A 16,436-nucleotide genomic window follows, 5' to 3' on the forward strand; every position below is an offset into this window, starting at 1 on the left:
GATTTGCTGCATCCTATAAAAATTTTTTTGTACTTTTCTGAAGCTGGAAACGGGGAGGCAGTCAGACAGACTCCCGTATGCGCCCGACTGGGATCCACCCGGCATGCCCACCAGGGGGCAATGCTCTGCCCATCCGGGGCATCACTCTGTCCCGACCAGAGCCACTCTAGTGCCTGGGGCAGAGGCCAAGGAGCCATCCCCAGTGCCCGGGCCATCTTTTGCTCCAATGGAGCTTCGGCTGTGGGAGGGCAAGAGAGAGACAGAGAGGAAAAAGAGGGAGAGGGGTGGAGAAGCAGATGGGCTCCTCTCCTGTGTGCCCTGGCCGGGAATCAAACCAGGGACTTCCGCATATGCCAGGCCGACACTCTACCATTGAGCCAACCAGCCAGGGCCATCCTATAAATTTTGATATGTCATCATTTTTATTTTCTTTTTTAATTTTTTAATTTAAACAATTAAATTTAATAGGGTGATGTTAGTCAGTCAGAGTACATAGATTTAGAGAATATATCTCCAAACCCTTTGGACAGTCCATTATGTTGTATAACCATCAACCAAAGTTAAATAATCTTCTGTCACACTATATTTTATTTCTCTTTAACCCTCCCTCATCCCACTCCCTCCATATCCTTCCCTTCCCCCTGGTAATCATTGCACCCTTATCTATGTCCCTGAGTCTTAATTTTGTGTCTCACCTACAATTAGAATAATACAGTTCTTAGCTTTTTCTGATTCACTTACTTCACTCAGTATAATGTTTTCAAGGTCCATCTATGTTGTCATAAATGATACTATGTCATAATTTCTTATGGCTGAATAGTATTCCATTGTATATATGTAACACGTCTTCTTTATCCAATCCTCTATTGAAGGACATTTTGGCTGTGTCCATGTCTTGGTCACCATAAACAATGCTGGAATAAACATAGGGGTACATGTGTCTTTACATACCCATGTTTTCAAGTTTTGTGAGTATATTCCCAGTAGACGAATTGCTGGGATATATGGTAGTAGTATTCTTAATTTTTTGAGTAACCACTGTACTTTTTTCATAACAGTTGTACCAGTTTTCATTTACATTGGCAATAAATAAGGGTTTTTTTTCTCCACAACTTGTCCAACAGTTGTTATTACCTGTCTTGTTGAGAACAACCAATCTAATAAGTGTAATGTGGTATCTCGTTGTTTTGATTTGCATTTCTCAATTAGCTTGTGAAGATGAGCAGCTTTTCATATATCTGCTGGCCATTTGTATTTCTTCTTGGGAAAATGTTTGTTCATGTCCTCTTCCCATTTTTTTTCTTTTTTTTTTTTTTTTTTGCATTTTTCTGAAGCTGGAAATGAGGAGGCAGTCAGACAAACTCCTGCAAGCACCTGACCAGGATCCACCCAGCATGTGCACCAGGGCGCGATGCTCTGCCCCTCTAAGTCATTGCTCTGTTGCATCCAGAGCCATTTTAGCACCTGAGGCAGAGGCCACAGAGCCATCCTCAGCGCCTGGGCCATCTTTGCTCCAATGGAGCCACGGCTACGGGAGGGGAAGAGAGAGACAGAGAGGAAGGAGAGGGGGAGGGGTGGAGAAGCAGATGGGTGCTTCTCTTGTGTGCCCTGGCTGGGAATCAAACCTGGGACTCCTGCACGCCAGGCCGACGCTCTACCACTGAGCAAACCAGCCAGGGACTTATTGGATTGTTTTTTTGTTGCTGAGTTTTGTGAATTCTTTATATATTTTGAATATTAGTCCCTTATCTGAGCTTTTGTTTGAAAATATTGTCAAATATTTAGTTGATTTTCTATTTGTTTTGTTGACAGTTTTTTTTTTGTTTGTTTGTTTTTTGTTTTTTTTTTGCTGTGCAGAAACTTCTTAGTCTGATGTAGTCCCATTCATTTATCTTTGCCTTTACTTGCCTTGCCTTTGGAGTCAAATTAATAAAATGTTCTTTATAGCCAAGGTCCATGAATTTAGTTTCTGTGTTTTCTTTTATGTAATTTATTGTTTCAGATCTTATATTTAGCTCTTTGTCAAATTTAAATTAATTTTTGTGCTAGGAAATAAACTGTAATCAACTTTTATTCTTTTGCATGTAGCTTTCCAATTTTTTCAACACCATTTATTAAAGAGGCTTTCTTTTCTTTATTGTATTTTTTGGCTCCTTTATCAAAGATAATTTAACCATATATATGTGGTTTATTTCTGGACTCTATATTCTGTTCCATTGGTCTGTGTGTCTATTTTTTTGCCAGTACCATGCTGTTTTGATTATCATGGCTCTGTAGTATAGTTTGAATTCAGGTATTGTAACACCGCCAGCTTTGTTGTTTTTTCCTTAGGATTACTTTGGTTAGGTTTTTTTTTATGATTTTGTATAAACCTGATGATTTTTTGTTCTATTTCTTTATAAAATAACATTAGACTTTTGATGGGAATTGCATTAAATTTGTATATTTCTTTTGGTAATAAGTCCATTTTAACTATATTTTTTCTTCCTATCCATAAACAAGAAATACGTTTCCATTTCATTGTGCTTTTTTCAATTTCCTTTAATAATGCTTTGTGGTTTTCAGTATATTTACCTTCTTTATTTTGTCTATTCCTAGGTATTTTATTTATTTTTGTTGCTATATTAAAGGGATTATTTTTTGAGTTCTTTTTCTGAGGTTTTATTGTTGGCATATAAAAAAACAAAATTCTATATATTAATTTTGTATCCTGTGAACTTACTGTATTGGTTTATTGTTTCTAATAGCTTTTCTGTGGAGTCTTTGGGGTTTTCTATGTACAGGATTATCTCATCTGCAAAAAGTGAAATTGTTACTTTTTTTCAATATAAATGCTTTTTATTTCTTTCTCTTGTCTGATTGCTCTGGCTAGAACTTTCAGAGCTCAACTGTGTTGAATAGGAGTGAAGAGAGTGGGCAGTCTTGTCTTGTTTCTGATTTTAGAGGAAAAGTTTTCAGTTTTTTACCATTTAATATGATGTTAGCTGATGGTTTGTCATAAATATTCTTCATTATGTTGCAGTATGTTCCTTCTATACCCATTTTTAAGGGTTTTAAACATAAAATAATGTTGTATTTTATCAAATGACTTTTCAGCATCTATTGATAAGATCATATAGTTTTTGTTTTTTGTTTTGTAATATGGTGTATTCCGTTAATCATTTTACATATGTTGAATCATCCTTGTGTTTCTGGGATGAATCACATTTAATCATGATGAATTATATTTTGATGTTTTGTTGTATTAGATTTGCTAGTATTTTGCTTAGGATGTTTGCATCTGTATTCATTAGAGATATTGGTCTGTAGTTTTCTTTTTTCGTGTTGTCCTTACCAGGTTTTGATATGAGAGATATATTGGCTTCATAAAATGTTTTTGAACGTATTGCTTCTTCAATCTTTTGGAATACCCTGATAAGGATAGGAACCAATTCTCCTTTGAATGTTTGGTAGAATTCACTAGTATATCCATCCATCTGGCCCCAGACTTTTATTTTTGGGGGTTGTTCATAGTTGTTTCTATTTCCTCCCTGTTGAGACTTCTACTTCTTTGTGATTCAGTCTAGGAGAATTGTGTTTTTCTAGGAGTTTATCCATTTTTTTTATTTTTGAATTTGGTGGCATACAATTTTTCATAATATTCTGTTATAATCCTTTGTATATCTATAATATCTGTGGTAATTTCTTTGCTTTTATTTTGGATTTTTTAAATAAGTCTTTTCTCTTTTTTTTTTTCTCTGTAAGTCTTGCTAGGGGGTTGTCAATTTTATTGATCTTTTCAAAGAACCAGCTCTTTATTGTATTAATTTTTCTATAGTTTTTTCTGTTCTCTATTTCATTTCTTTCTGTTTTAATTTTTATTATTTTCTTTTTTCTGCTGGTTTGGGTTTGCTTTTGTTCTTCTTTTTTTTAGTTTCTTAAGATGTGATGTTAGGTTGTTTACTTGGGCTCTCTCTTGCTTTTCCATATAAGCATGTAATGATATGAACTTCCCTTTTGTTACTGCTTTTGCTGCATCCCAGAGATTATGATATGTTGTGTTGTCATTTTCATTTGTCTGTATATATCTTTTGATCTCTTCTTTTATTGCTTTTTTGAACCATTCATTTTTTAGAAGTATGTTGTTTAATTTCCACATTTTTGTGGGTGTGTTTACTTCTTTTTTGCAGTTGATTTCTTGTTTCAAATTCTTAAGGACAGAGAAAGTGCTTGGTATAATTTCAATCTTTCTGAATGTGTTGGTGTTAGTTTTGTGTTCCATCATATGTTCTATTATTGAGAATATTCTATGTACACTGGAGAAAAATGTATATTCTGATGTTTTGGGATAAAATGTTCTGCAGATGTTTATTATGTCCATTTATTTTAGTGTTTTATTTAAGGAGGATGTTTCTTTATTGATTTTCTGTTTGGATGAACAATCTAAAGCCATCAATGGTGTATTGAGGTCTCCAAGTATGATTATATATTTTTTGCTTTGCATTTTTAGATCAGTTCATGGTTGCCTTATATATTTTGGTGCTCCTTGGTTGGTGCATATATATTGAGTGTTATGTCTTCTTAATACAATGTTTTCTTTATCATTATAAAATGTTCATCCTTGTCTCTGGTTATCTTTGTTGTCTTGTAGTCAGCATTTTCAGATATGAATATACCTACTCCTGCTTTTCTTTGGATATTATTTGCTTAGAGAGTTGTTTTCCAACATTTCACTTTGCATCTATTTTTATCCTTGTAGCTTACATGTGTTTCTTGAAAGCAGCATATTGTTAGGTTTTGCTTCTTGATCTAATCTGTTACTCGGTGCCTCTTTATTGGTGAATTCAATCCATTTATATTTAGTGTAATTATTGACACTTTAAGATGTTCTGTTTCCATTTATATACTACTTTCTGATAACTTTGTGTCCTGTTTGGTTCTTCTTTTTGCTTTTCTGTCATTTTTTTTATGTTTGGTGGTATTCCATACTTCTATCTTCTATTCTCCTTTTTTTAAGCTATGTGTTTCACTAGTGGCATTTTCAGGGGTGTTTACCATTAGGTTATTAGAAGAAAAATTATCATAGTTATTAAAGTAAATTATCTCTTGAGTGATTCTGCACTCTACCCTCTTCTGTTATTGCTGATCTTTATCCTCTCCCCTTTTATGTTATTGTTGTCACAGATTATCCTTGTTTTTATTGTGATTTTGTTAAAAAAATTTTACTTGTAATTTTATCTTGTTTTGTTTTTTGTATCTGGTTGGATAAACCCCTTTAGTATTTCCTGTAATGGGCGTTTTCTGGTGACAGATTCCCTCAGCTTCTGTATGTCTGTAAATGTTTTATTTCCTCTTCATATTTGAAGGATAGCTCTGATGGATATAGTATTCTTGGTTGGTAGTTCCTCTCTTTTAGTACTTTAAATGTTGGGGTCCACTCTCTTCTGGCTTGTAGAGTTTCTGCTGAGAAATCTGATGATAGCCTATTGGGCCTTTCTTTATATGTTATATCTTTCTTCTCCCTAGCTACCTTGAGGATTCTTTCTTTGTCATTGATTTCTGATAATCTCATTACTATATGCCTTGGGATTGGTCTGTTTGAGTTGAGGTAACTCAACGTTCTGTTTGCTTCTTGACTTTGAGGCTCTAACTCTTTCCACAAGCTTGGGAAATTCTCTTTCATTATGTGTTCCAATACGCTCTCCATTCCCTTTTTCTCCTTTTCCTCTTATAATATACCCATTATTCTTATATTGCTCTTCCGGATGGAGTCAGACAATTCTTGTAGGGCTTTCTATTTTTTTTTTTATTCATGAGTCTCTCTCTTCTTCTCTCTGTAGTAACTCTAGTTGCCTGTCTTCTATGTCACTAATTCTCTCTTCTATCTGGCTTGTTCCATTGGCTAAGCCTGTTACCTTATTTTTTAGTTTGTGTATTGATTTTTTTATCTCTGTTTGGTTCTTTTTTATAGTTTCAATTTCCTTGGTGAAGTACTCTTTTTGTTCATTAAATTGTTTTTGAGCTCACTAAATTGCCTTTCAGTGTTTTCTTGTATCTTACTGAGTATTTTTAGAGCTTCAATTTTGAATTCTCTGTCATTAAGCTTCAAAGTTTTCATGTCATTAACATTTTTTTTCCTGGAGGTTTTTCATCATCTATCTGAGCTACATCTCTCTCTCATATATCCATATTTGACTTCTTTTTTCTTGTTGGCCTTTGAGGGTGATATTGTTAATAACCCCAATAAGATATATTTATTTTATTTTCTAGCAGGATGTGCTGAATTAAAAAATTTGCCTCTGCAAGATTCTTGGGTGTTCTGTTAAGGTTTAGCTGTTGTCTCTGTAATGATGAAGGCAGGGACATTGTGTTGGTTGGATGAGCTTATTGCAAGGGTTTTTCAACTTTATGATACAAGCATTGGCTAAACAGAAGTCCTCTAGGGTCCTCCTCCATGTCCCAACAGAACAGGGGATCTAGTTTCTGGGTGCCCCCACCTCTCACAGAATAGAGCAGCCTAGAGACCTAAAGGAGGTGGTCCGTCACCACTGCTGTCTTCACAGTAAGGGGAGCAATGAGGAACTGGGAGGCTGGGGTGACAAAATCCAGTCCATCCTCTGATATCACTCTAAGCTTTCCAAGCACAGCCCTGGACTGGGCCAGGGGTGAGTGCCACAAGCCAGTGCCCTTAAATTTTAAGGGCAGCTATGGCAGAGATCAGGGGCTTCTGTCCACACATGCTGAACTCTCTCAGGCAAGCCAGTGCCTGAGCTTTAGAGCTGGTGGTGCGAAGATCCTAGATCAAGTGTATCTGGTGCCACAAGGCTAAATTGTGCCAGTCAGGTGGGCAGATCAAGCATGCCCCAGTGTCCTTTGGGCCAATCTCCACAAGCTATTTGCCTGCAGTTATTGGGAGCTTGCCACTGGCTTTATGTGCACCCCATGCTTGTAATAGCTCAGCCCTGCAATCATGGGTGCAGCAGACATCGCAAAGTGGCCCTGCTACCCATTCTTAATGGTCGCCCCTTTCTCTGCTTCTTCCCTCCAATCTCTTTTCCCAACTTTTCTGGGTCTCAAACAAAGTCTACGCAAACAGTGCCTCCCTTCCTAGGTTTGTAAGGAAGAAGAAAGACTCAGTCCTCTGGTATTATTTTTTCTTCTGTGCTCTGACCCACCTTTTTGCATGATCATACTTTGTCTATCTAGTGTGTGTATATTTCAGGTTCACCTGGGTTTTTTCTTTGCATGTAGTTGTAGAATTTGTTAAAATTTCAAGGGGAGACATGAGGAGTGTCTCTCACACCACCATTTCTCTGACTTATTATCATTTTTTGTGTATATATTTTTATCTCTGCATTATTTCTTCTATGACCCAGTTGTTTTTTAAAAGTATTTGGTTTTAATTTCTACATTTTGTTGGGTGTTTTTACTTTTTTGCAGTTGAATTTTAATTCCAAGCCTTATTGTCAAAATATATGCTAAAATTTTAATATTTAAAATATCATGCAGAACATGGTAAAATTTCAATATTTCTAAATTTGTTGAATTTAGAGTTTTGCCCAACATATTGTTTATTTTTGAAAATATTCCATGCACAGTGGAAAAAAATGTAAAATCTGATGATTTTGGATGAATTACCTGTAAATGTCTATTACATCTATTTCATGTAGTGTGTAGTTTAAGATCAATTATCCTTTATTGGTTTTCTCTTTGAATGATTTAGCTTAAACTGTCAATGGTTTGTTAAGAAATTCCAGTATAATTTTGTTTTTATCTACTTCTAGTTTTAAATCAGTTAGCAGATTTTTTTAATTTATTTTTTACACAGACAGAGAGAGAGTCAGAGAGAGGGATAGACAGGGACAGACAGACAGGACCAGAGAGATGAGAAGCATCAATCATTAGTTTTTTGTTACGCATTGCAACACCTTAGTTGTTCATTGATTGTTTTCTCATATGTGCCTTGACTGTGGGCCTTCAGCAGATCGAGTAACCCCTTGCTCAAGGCAGCAACCCTGGGTCCAAGCTGGTGAGCTTTTTGATCAAACCAGATGAGCCCACGCTCAAGCTGGCCACCTCGGGGTCTCAAACCTGGGTCCTCGGCATCCCAGTCCGACACTCTATCCACTGCACCATCACCTGGTCAGGCTTAGCAGATTTCTTATATATTTTAGTGCTTCCTGGTTCAGTACAAATATATATATGGTCTTTATTTATTTTTTGTGACAGAGACAAAAAAAAGGGACAGATAGGGACAGATTTACAGAAAGAGAGAGAGATGGGAAACATCAATTCTTTGTTGTGGCAACTTAGTTGTTTATTGATTGCTTTAACCAGAGGGGCTACAGCAGACTGAGTGACCACTTGCTCAATCTGACAACTTTGGGCACAAGCTAGTGAGCCTTGCTCAAGCCAGATTAGCCTGTGCTCAAGCTGATGACCTTGGGGTTTGAACCTGGGTCCTCTGCATCCCAGTCTGATGATCCATCCACTGTGCCAATGCCTGGTCAGGTTAGTGCATATATATTAAAGGATTATGTCTTCTTGATGCAATGTCTCCTTTACCATTATAAAATTTTACCTTTGTTCTCTTGAAGTCAGCATTGTCAGATATCAGTGTGACTATACTTGCTTTACTTTGGGTATTATTTGCTTGAAAAATCACTTTTCAACCTTTCATTTTGAGTCTATTTTTGTCCTTTATTTTCTAACTAATTTTTTTTTTACAGAGACAGAGTGAGAGTCAGAGAGAGGGATAGATAGGGACAGACAGACAGGAAGGGAGAAAGAATAGAAGCATCAATCACTAGTTTTTTGTTGTGACACCTTAGTTGTTCATTGATTGCTTTCTTATATGCGTCTTGACTGTGGGGCTACAGCAGACCAAGTAATGACTTGCTCAAGCCAGCGACCTTGGGTCCAAGTTGGTGAGCTTTGCTCAAACCAGATGAGCCTGCACTCAATCTGGCAACCTCAGGGTCTCAAACCTGGGTTCTCCGCATTCCAGTCCAACACTCTATTTAATGTGCCACTGCATGGTCAGGCAAGTCTATTTTTGTCCTTGTAGCTTACATATTTCTCTTGCGGGCAGTACACAGTTTGGTTTTGCTTTTTGATCCAATCTGCTACTCCGTGCCTTTTTATTTTTGTGTTTAGTCCCTTTATATTTAGGGTAGTTATTGACATCTGAATATTTTCTATAGCCACTTTATCTTTTGTCTTCTTGTAGCACTATGTTTTGTGTGGTTCTTTTATTTTGTGTTTCTGTCAGTTTTTTATTTGTTGTTGTCTTTTTTTCCTGGTGCTATGCCATAATGTGTCCCCTTTTTTCTTTTCTTTAAAGCTGTGTACTTCCATAGTGGTTTTCTTGTAAGTAATACTTATTAGGTTATTAAAAGAGAATTATTATATATATATGATTTTTTATGAGTTCTTCTGTACTCCATTCTCTTTGCTACTATAGATTTTTATCCTATCTTTTTTAATGTTATTGTTGTCACAGATTATCCTTGTTTTTATTGTGACATTTTTGGAGCTTTTATTTGTAGTTTTGAGTTGTTTTGTTCTTTGTGTCTGGTTAAATAAACCCATTGAGTATTTCCTGTAGTGGTGGTTTTCTGGTGACTAACTTCTTTAGTTTCTGTATATTTGCAAGTTTTTATTTGTCCTTCATATTTGAAGAATAACTTTGATGATAACCTAATGGGTGTATATATATATATATAATGTTCTTATAATATATATATAATGTTCTTTGTTTTCCTATCTGCCTTAAAGATTTTTTTATTGATTTTTGACAATTTTATTACAATATGCCTTGAGTTAGGTGTGTTTGGGTTGAGGTAACTTGGCATTCTGTCTGCTTCTTTGATTCAAGGTTCTAATTTTTACCACAAGCTTGGTAAATTTTCATCAATTATTTATTTGAATATGTTCTTTATTTCCTTCTCTCTCTCTACTTCTTCTGATATAACCATTATTATTATATTGCTCTTTCTGGTGTAGTCAGAAAAATCTTGCAGAGCTTTCTCATTTTTATTTTGTTAGTCTCTTTCCTTTTCTTTTTGTAGCATTTCTAGTTTTCTGGTTTTGATTCTTTTATCTGGCTTTTTATTAGCTAAACTTGTTAGCTCAGTTTTCAAATCATTTATTGAGTTTTTTATATTTACTTTTAGTTTCAGTCTCCTTTCTGAACTCATTAAGTTGCCTATTGGTGTCTTCTCACATCTTGTTAAATATTTTTAGAACTTCAATTTTGAATCACTATCATTTAACTCCAAAGTTTCCAGATAATTGAGATATTCTTTGAAAATTTTTAATTTTCTCTCTGAACTATATTTCTGTCTACTTTAGTCATGGTATTCGATTTCTTCTTCCTTGATCTCTTTTGAGAGTAGTATTATTAAGAACTCTAACTAAAAACATTTTAAAAGAGCTAAAAAATGAGAAAGAAATTAAATAAAATACAATAAAAGTATAAAATTTTAAAAAATAACAAGTAAAATAGAAAAATCACAGAAAACAAAGATCAAGAATCAAAAAATAAAAAACAAAGCACCCAGAAAATATTAGAATAAAAATATAAGAATAGTAAAAAAAAATGATATTCAAAAGAGAATACATAAAAAGGAATGAAAAGAGAAAATGAAAACAGGAAGAAATAAAGAAAAAAAATTTGGTTTTGAAAATTTACTGGTTTTTTTTTTTGTTTGTTTGTTTGTTTTTAAAGCAGGTATCACTGTATTTCAACTTTTAGCTATAAATTTCTGGACTGTCTTTTTCTGAGATGTTGCTGTTGCAATGATGTAGGCAGAAGCTCAGTCACACTGGTGGGTGGGGCATGTTGTGAGACCTTTATATCTCCAGCTTATGACTTCGGCTTTATGACTTCAGCTTTCAGCCTTTGTGGCTTCAAAAATGGAGATATCAGGCTTCAGTGTGTTCCTTCTCACGTCTTAATGGGCCAGGGGATGAGGTACAGAGCACCTGTGTTCTTCAAGGAAGAGAGTGGCTCTTGTGAGCTACATGTGGGGTTTGTCTCCGCCATTCACTCAAACTCGTAAGTGAGAGAGTGGATTCTGGGATGCTGGGGGACTGCACAGTTTGCTCTGTGTCTCTCAAGTGTGGGCTGCAGGCAGATTGCAAGAACACTGGTAGTGACCCTATGCTCTGTCCTCTTTGGTTTAGTATCCCCCTTTGCCCCTTTATCACACCACTTCTTCTGGCAAAAGGAGACCCAGTCACTCTGAGTATTCTTCTCCGTATCCCTCAGACAAACCCCAAACAGCCTGAGCATTTCTCCTCCCTATGGTCTGGTAGAGAAATAAAAACAGTCACTCTGGGTTTGTTTCCTCTCCAGAGCTTACCACAAGTGTGTTTTATCTTCCATTCCCAACTTTTTTGTTCTTTTTTTCTTAAATGAAAATCAGGGAGATAGAGACACAGACTCTCATATGTGCCCCAACTGGGATTCACCTGGCAAGGCCCCTATGGGGCAATGCTTGGCGCTCATATAGGGCCTTGCTCTGTTGCTTGACACCTGAGCTACTTTAGCACCTGTGGCAAGGCCCTGAAACCATCCTAAGTGCCTGGGGTCAACTTTCTCCCACTGAGCCATAGCTGAGACAGGAAGAGAGAGAGAGAAGGGAGAGAGGGAGGGGTGGAGAAGCAAATGATAATTTTTCCCTTGTTCCCTGAATGGGAATTGAACCTAGGACATCCACACTCCAGGCTGGGGCTCTACCACTGAGCCAACCGGTCAGGGCTTTTCATTTTCTATTCAACCTATCCCACTTTTAGTCCTTTCAGTGTGTGAATCTTTCATGCATGCCTGTGAGTCAAGCTGAAGTTCCTTTGTTGTGTTATAGTTCAATATGTTGAAATTTCAAGGGAAAAGATGAGAAGTATCTCTCATGCTGCCATTACTCTGATGTCGTGTTTGTTCCCAATTAATATTAAAGAAGATATTTTTAGTTTTCCCCAGTTGAGTATGATATTAGCTATGGGTTTTTCATAATAGCCTTTATTATATTGAGCTATGTTTCCTTTATTGCTAAGTTGCTTAGGGTTCTTAATCATAAATGAATGCTAGGTGTGGTCAAATGCTTTACTACATGCATTGATATATTATTTTTTAAACTTCATTTTGTTTGCATGGGGTATCACATTAATTTTTTTGCAAATATTGTGCCAATGTGGCATCCCTGGAATTGATCCCACTTGATCATGTTGTATAATCTTTTCAATGTATTGCTGGGTTTTCTTGATAATATATTGTTTAGGATATTTGCATATATGTTCACCAGCAACATTGGCCTATAATTTTCTTTCTTTGTGATGCCTTCATCTGGTTTTGGAATTAGGCTAATGCGGCCTTCTAAAGATGAGCTTGGGATTCTTCCTTTCTCTTGAATTATCTGGAACAGTTTAAGAAGGATAAATGTTATTTCTTCTTTGAATGATTAATAACATTCACCTGGGAAGCCTTCTGGTCCAAGACTGTTATTTGTTGAAAGTATTTTTCTTTAATGACTAATTCATTTTTTTTACTTTGAATATTAAATTTAACAGGGTGTAATTGACCAGCAAAAGTACACAAATTTCAGGTAAACATCTCCACATCATTTAAACAGTTGATTATGTTGTATATCTGTCACTCAAAGTCAAATCATTTTTCATCACCTTATATTTGTCCCTCTTTACACCCTTACTCCAACCCCTTCCCACTCTTCCTCTCCCACAACCCCCTCCACCTGATAACAACTGCATTCATCTATGTCTATGAGACTCAAATTTGTATCCCACCTATGTGTTAAATTGTACAGTTTTTAGCTTTTTCTAATTTATTTATTTCACTCAATATAATATTCTCAAGGTCCATCCATATTGTTTTTGTACTGCTTCAATTTTGTTGTTTTAGTCTGCTCATTTTTCTCTTTCTTCCTGATTTAGTTTCAGAAGATTGTATATTTCTAGGACTTTATCCATTTCATTCAAATTGTTGGATTTTCCTGCATTTGTTTGTTCTTCATTTTTTCTTATAATTCTTTGTATTCTTGTGGTGTCACTTGTTTTTTCCTCTATTTTATTTCTGATTTTATTTATTTGAGTCTTGTCTCTTTTTTTCTTAATAATTATAATGAAAGGTTTGTCAACCTTTTTGTCTTTTCAATGGACAAGCACTTGGCTTCATTGACCTTTGGTATTTTTTTCAGACTCTATTTGTTTATTTCTGCTCTGATTTTGATTATGTTCTTTCTTTTATTCACATTGGGCTTTGTTTCTAATTTTTTTCTAGTTCCTTTAAATGTAAGTTTAGTTTTTTTATTTGATGTTTTTCTTGCTTCTTGAGGTGGACCTTTAATGTTATAAATTTTCCTCTTTAGACTGCTTTCATTATGCCCTATTAACTTTGAGTTTTTGTGTTCTCATTTTCAGTTGTTTCAAGGTATTGTTTTCTTTCAGTTATCTAGTTGTTAACCCACTCATTATCTAGCAACATGTTATATAACTTCCATGTCTTTTTTTTTTTTTAGTTTTTTTCTTTTGTTTAAATTCTAAGGTCATTTCATTGCAGTCAGAGAAGATGCTTGGTATAATTTCAGTTTTCTCAAGTTTATTGAGACTTATTTTGTGTCATATCATGTGATCTACCATAGCAAATGTTCCATATGCACTTGAAAAAATATATATATTCTGATGCTTTGGGGTAAAATGCTATGAGGTTATCAATTAAATCTTTCTTATCCAGTGTGTCATTTAAGGCTACTGTTTCCTTCTTGATTTTCTGTCTGAAAGATATATCCATTAATATCAATGGCATGTTAAAATTCCCTACTGTGATTTTGTTACTGTCTATCTCTCCCCTTGCATTTATTAAGGTTTGTTTCATATATTTATATGCACCTATTTTGGGTGCATAAATAGTTACAAGGTTTATATCCCCTTATTGGATTGCTCTCTTTAACATTATTTAGTATCATTCTTTGTCTCTTATTATAGCCTTTGTTTCTTTTTTTTTTTTTTTTTTTTTTTAGTTTTTTATTTTATCTATTCATTTTAGAGAGGAGAGAGAAAGGAAGAGAGAGAGACAGAGAGGGAGAGAGAGAAGATGGGGAGGAGCTGGAAGCATCAACTCCCATATGTGCCTTGACCAGGCAAGCCCAGGGTTTCGAACCGGCGACCTCAGCATTTCCAGGTCGATTATAGCCTTTGTTTCAATGTCTATTTTGTCTTACATAAGTATGGCTAACCCAGACTTTTTTGAAATTTCAATTTGCATAAAATATATTTTTTTCATTTTTTACTTTTAGTTTGTGTGTGTCTTTTGTTCTGAGGTGGGCCTGTTGTAGACAACATATGCAGATCTTGTTTTCTTATTCATTCAGTTACACTATGTTGTTTGATTGGAGCATTTAAGCCATTCAAATGTCAGGTAATTATTGATAGCTACATATTTATTGCCATTATATTTTTATAATTATAGTCTTAGGTTACTTTCCTTTTTAAAATTTTTTTATTGATTTGAGAGAGAGAGAGAAAGAGGGAGGAAAGTAAAAAGTAAAAAGAGAAGAATTTACACATTGTTTCATGTAGTTTGATTTAGTTCTGTACTCATTGATGTTGTCTCATATGTGCATGACTAGGGGTAGAATCCATTACCTCTAATGCATGGGCTTTATGTTTCATCCACTAAGCTAGCTGGCCTGGGCCTTATGTTTCTACTTTTTCGTCTTTTTCTTCTTCTTCTTCTTCTTCTTCTTCTTCTTCTTCTTCTTCTTCTTCTTCTTCTTCTTCTTCGTCTTCTTTTTTCTTTTTCTTCTTCTCCTCCTCCTCCTCATCATCATTCTTTTTTTCCTCTTCTTTCGCCTCCTTCTTTTCTTTTTTCTCTTCCTTCTTTTCTTCTTTCTCTGTCTTCTTCTCTCTTCTTCTTTCTTCATCTTCTTTCACTTCCTCTTCCTCTTCCTCCTTCTTCTCATTCTTCTCCCTTTAACATTCTGTGTAATGGTTTGGTTTTAAAGAACTCCTTCAGTTTTGTTTTGTTTTTTTTTTTTTTTATCTGCGAAACTCTTAATTACTCCTGTTATTAAATAATTTTCTAGCTTTGTTATGTAGTCTTGGTTGTACGTCTTTGTTTTTTATCACTTTGAATGTTTTGTGGCTAATTTTTTTCTGGCCTGCAATATTCCTGTTGAGAAATTAGCTGACATTCTTATGTAAATAACTAACTGATTGCTCTTGCTGCTTTTAAGACTTTCTCTGTGTCTTTAACCTTTGGCATTTTAATTATGATGTTTTATGATGTGTGTTGATGTAAGCATCTTTGGATTATTCTTGTCTTAGACTCTGTGTTTTCTGGACTTATGTATCTTTCTCCTTCACTACATTAGGAAAGTTTTTAGTCATTACTTCTTGTTTTAACAATATTATAGTAGTTTATTCAAAATGTTTAATGAGTGTTATGATACCTACATTTAGTATCAGGACAGTAGAGGGTACCATTTGCAGAACCCTCCTGCAATTATATGTCATTGAAAGTTTTTTATACTAACTTCATATTTACTTTCTGAGTCCTCTTTGCCACTTCTCAGGCTAATTACTCTTTTTAAAAAATACTTACACAGTATTTCTTTCAGAAAATCTTTTCTCTATGCTACATTAAATATTCTTCCTTTGTGAACTTGTGATACTCTGGATATTACTCTCATTGTATTTACCCAATTGTGTTACACATACATGTGCACCTGTCATCAAAACTGAGCTAGTGAGGACAAAGACATTTGTGTTTATATTTTTCTTCTCAAATGGAGATTGTTACAACTTTATTTATTAGACAAAAGAGACTAGAAAATCAATACTTAGTAAACACATTGTGTTTGTGTAACTGGACTGTAGATATAATTAATGTTATTTTTTATTGATGTTTAGTTCGCACACCATTTAGTTCACTATTTTTAAGTGAACAATTCAGTGGGTTTTAGTATATTCACAGCACTGTGCCCCAACACTATTATCTAATTTCAGAACATTTTTATTATCTTAAAGAAAAACTCCTCAATTTACTCTATGTTTCTATAGATTTGCCTAATTGGGGTATTTTATATAAATAGAATCATGCAATATGTGGTTTTTTTGTGTTTGACTTCTTTCACTTAGCATACTGTTTTCAAGGTTCATCTATGTTTTAGATGTATCAGCACTTCATTTCTTTTTATCACCTGATAACATTTTGTTATATGGTGATACCATGCTTTGCTTATCCATCCTTCACTTGATGGACATATGAATTGTTTCCACTTTTGCATATTATGAATGAATAATGCTGCTAGGAACATTCATGTATAAGTATTTCAGTAAACATATTTTCAATTCTCCTGAGATTTTTGAATGTACTAATTTTCTCAACAAACTTTTGTTATGCACCTACTTTGGGCCTGGCACTGTTCTAGGTACAGAAA

Source organism: Saccopteryx leptura, chromosome X (assembly GCF_036850995.1).
Source record: "Saccopteryx leptura isolate mSacLep1 chromosome X, mSacLep1_pri_phased_curated, whole genome shotgun sequence".
Lineage (NCBI taxonomy): Eukaryota > Metazoa > Chordata > Mammalia > Chiroptera > Emballonuridae > Saccopteryx > Saccopteryx leptura.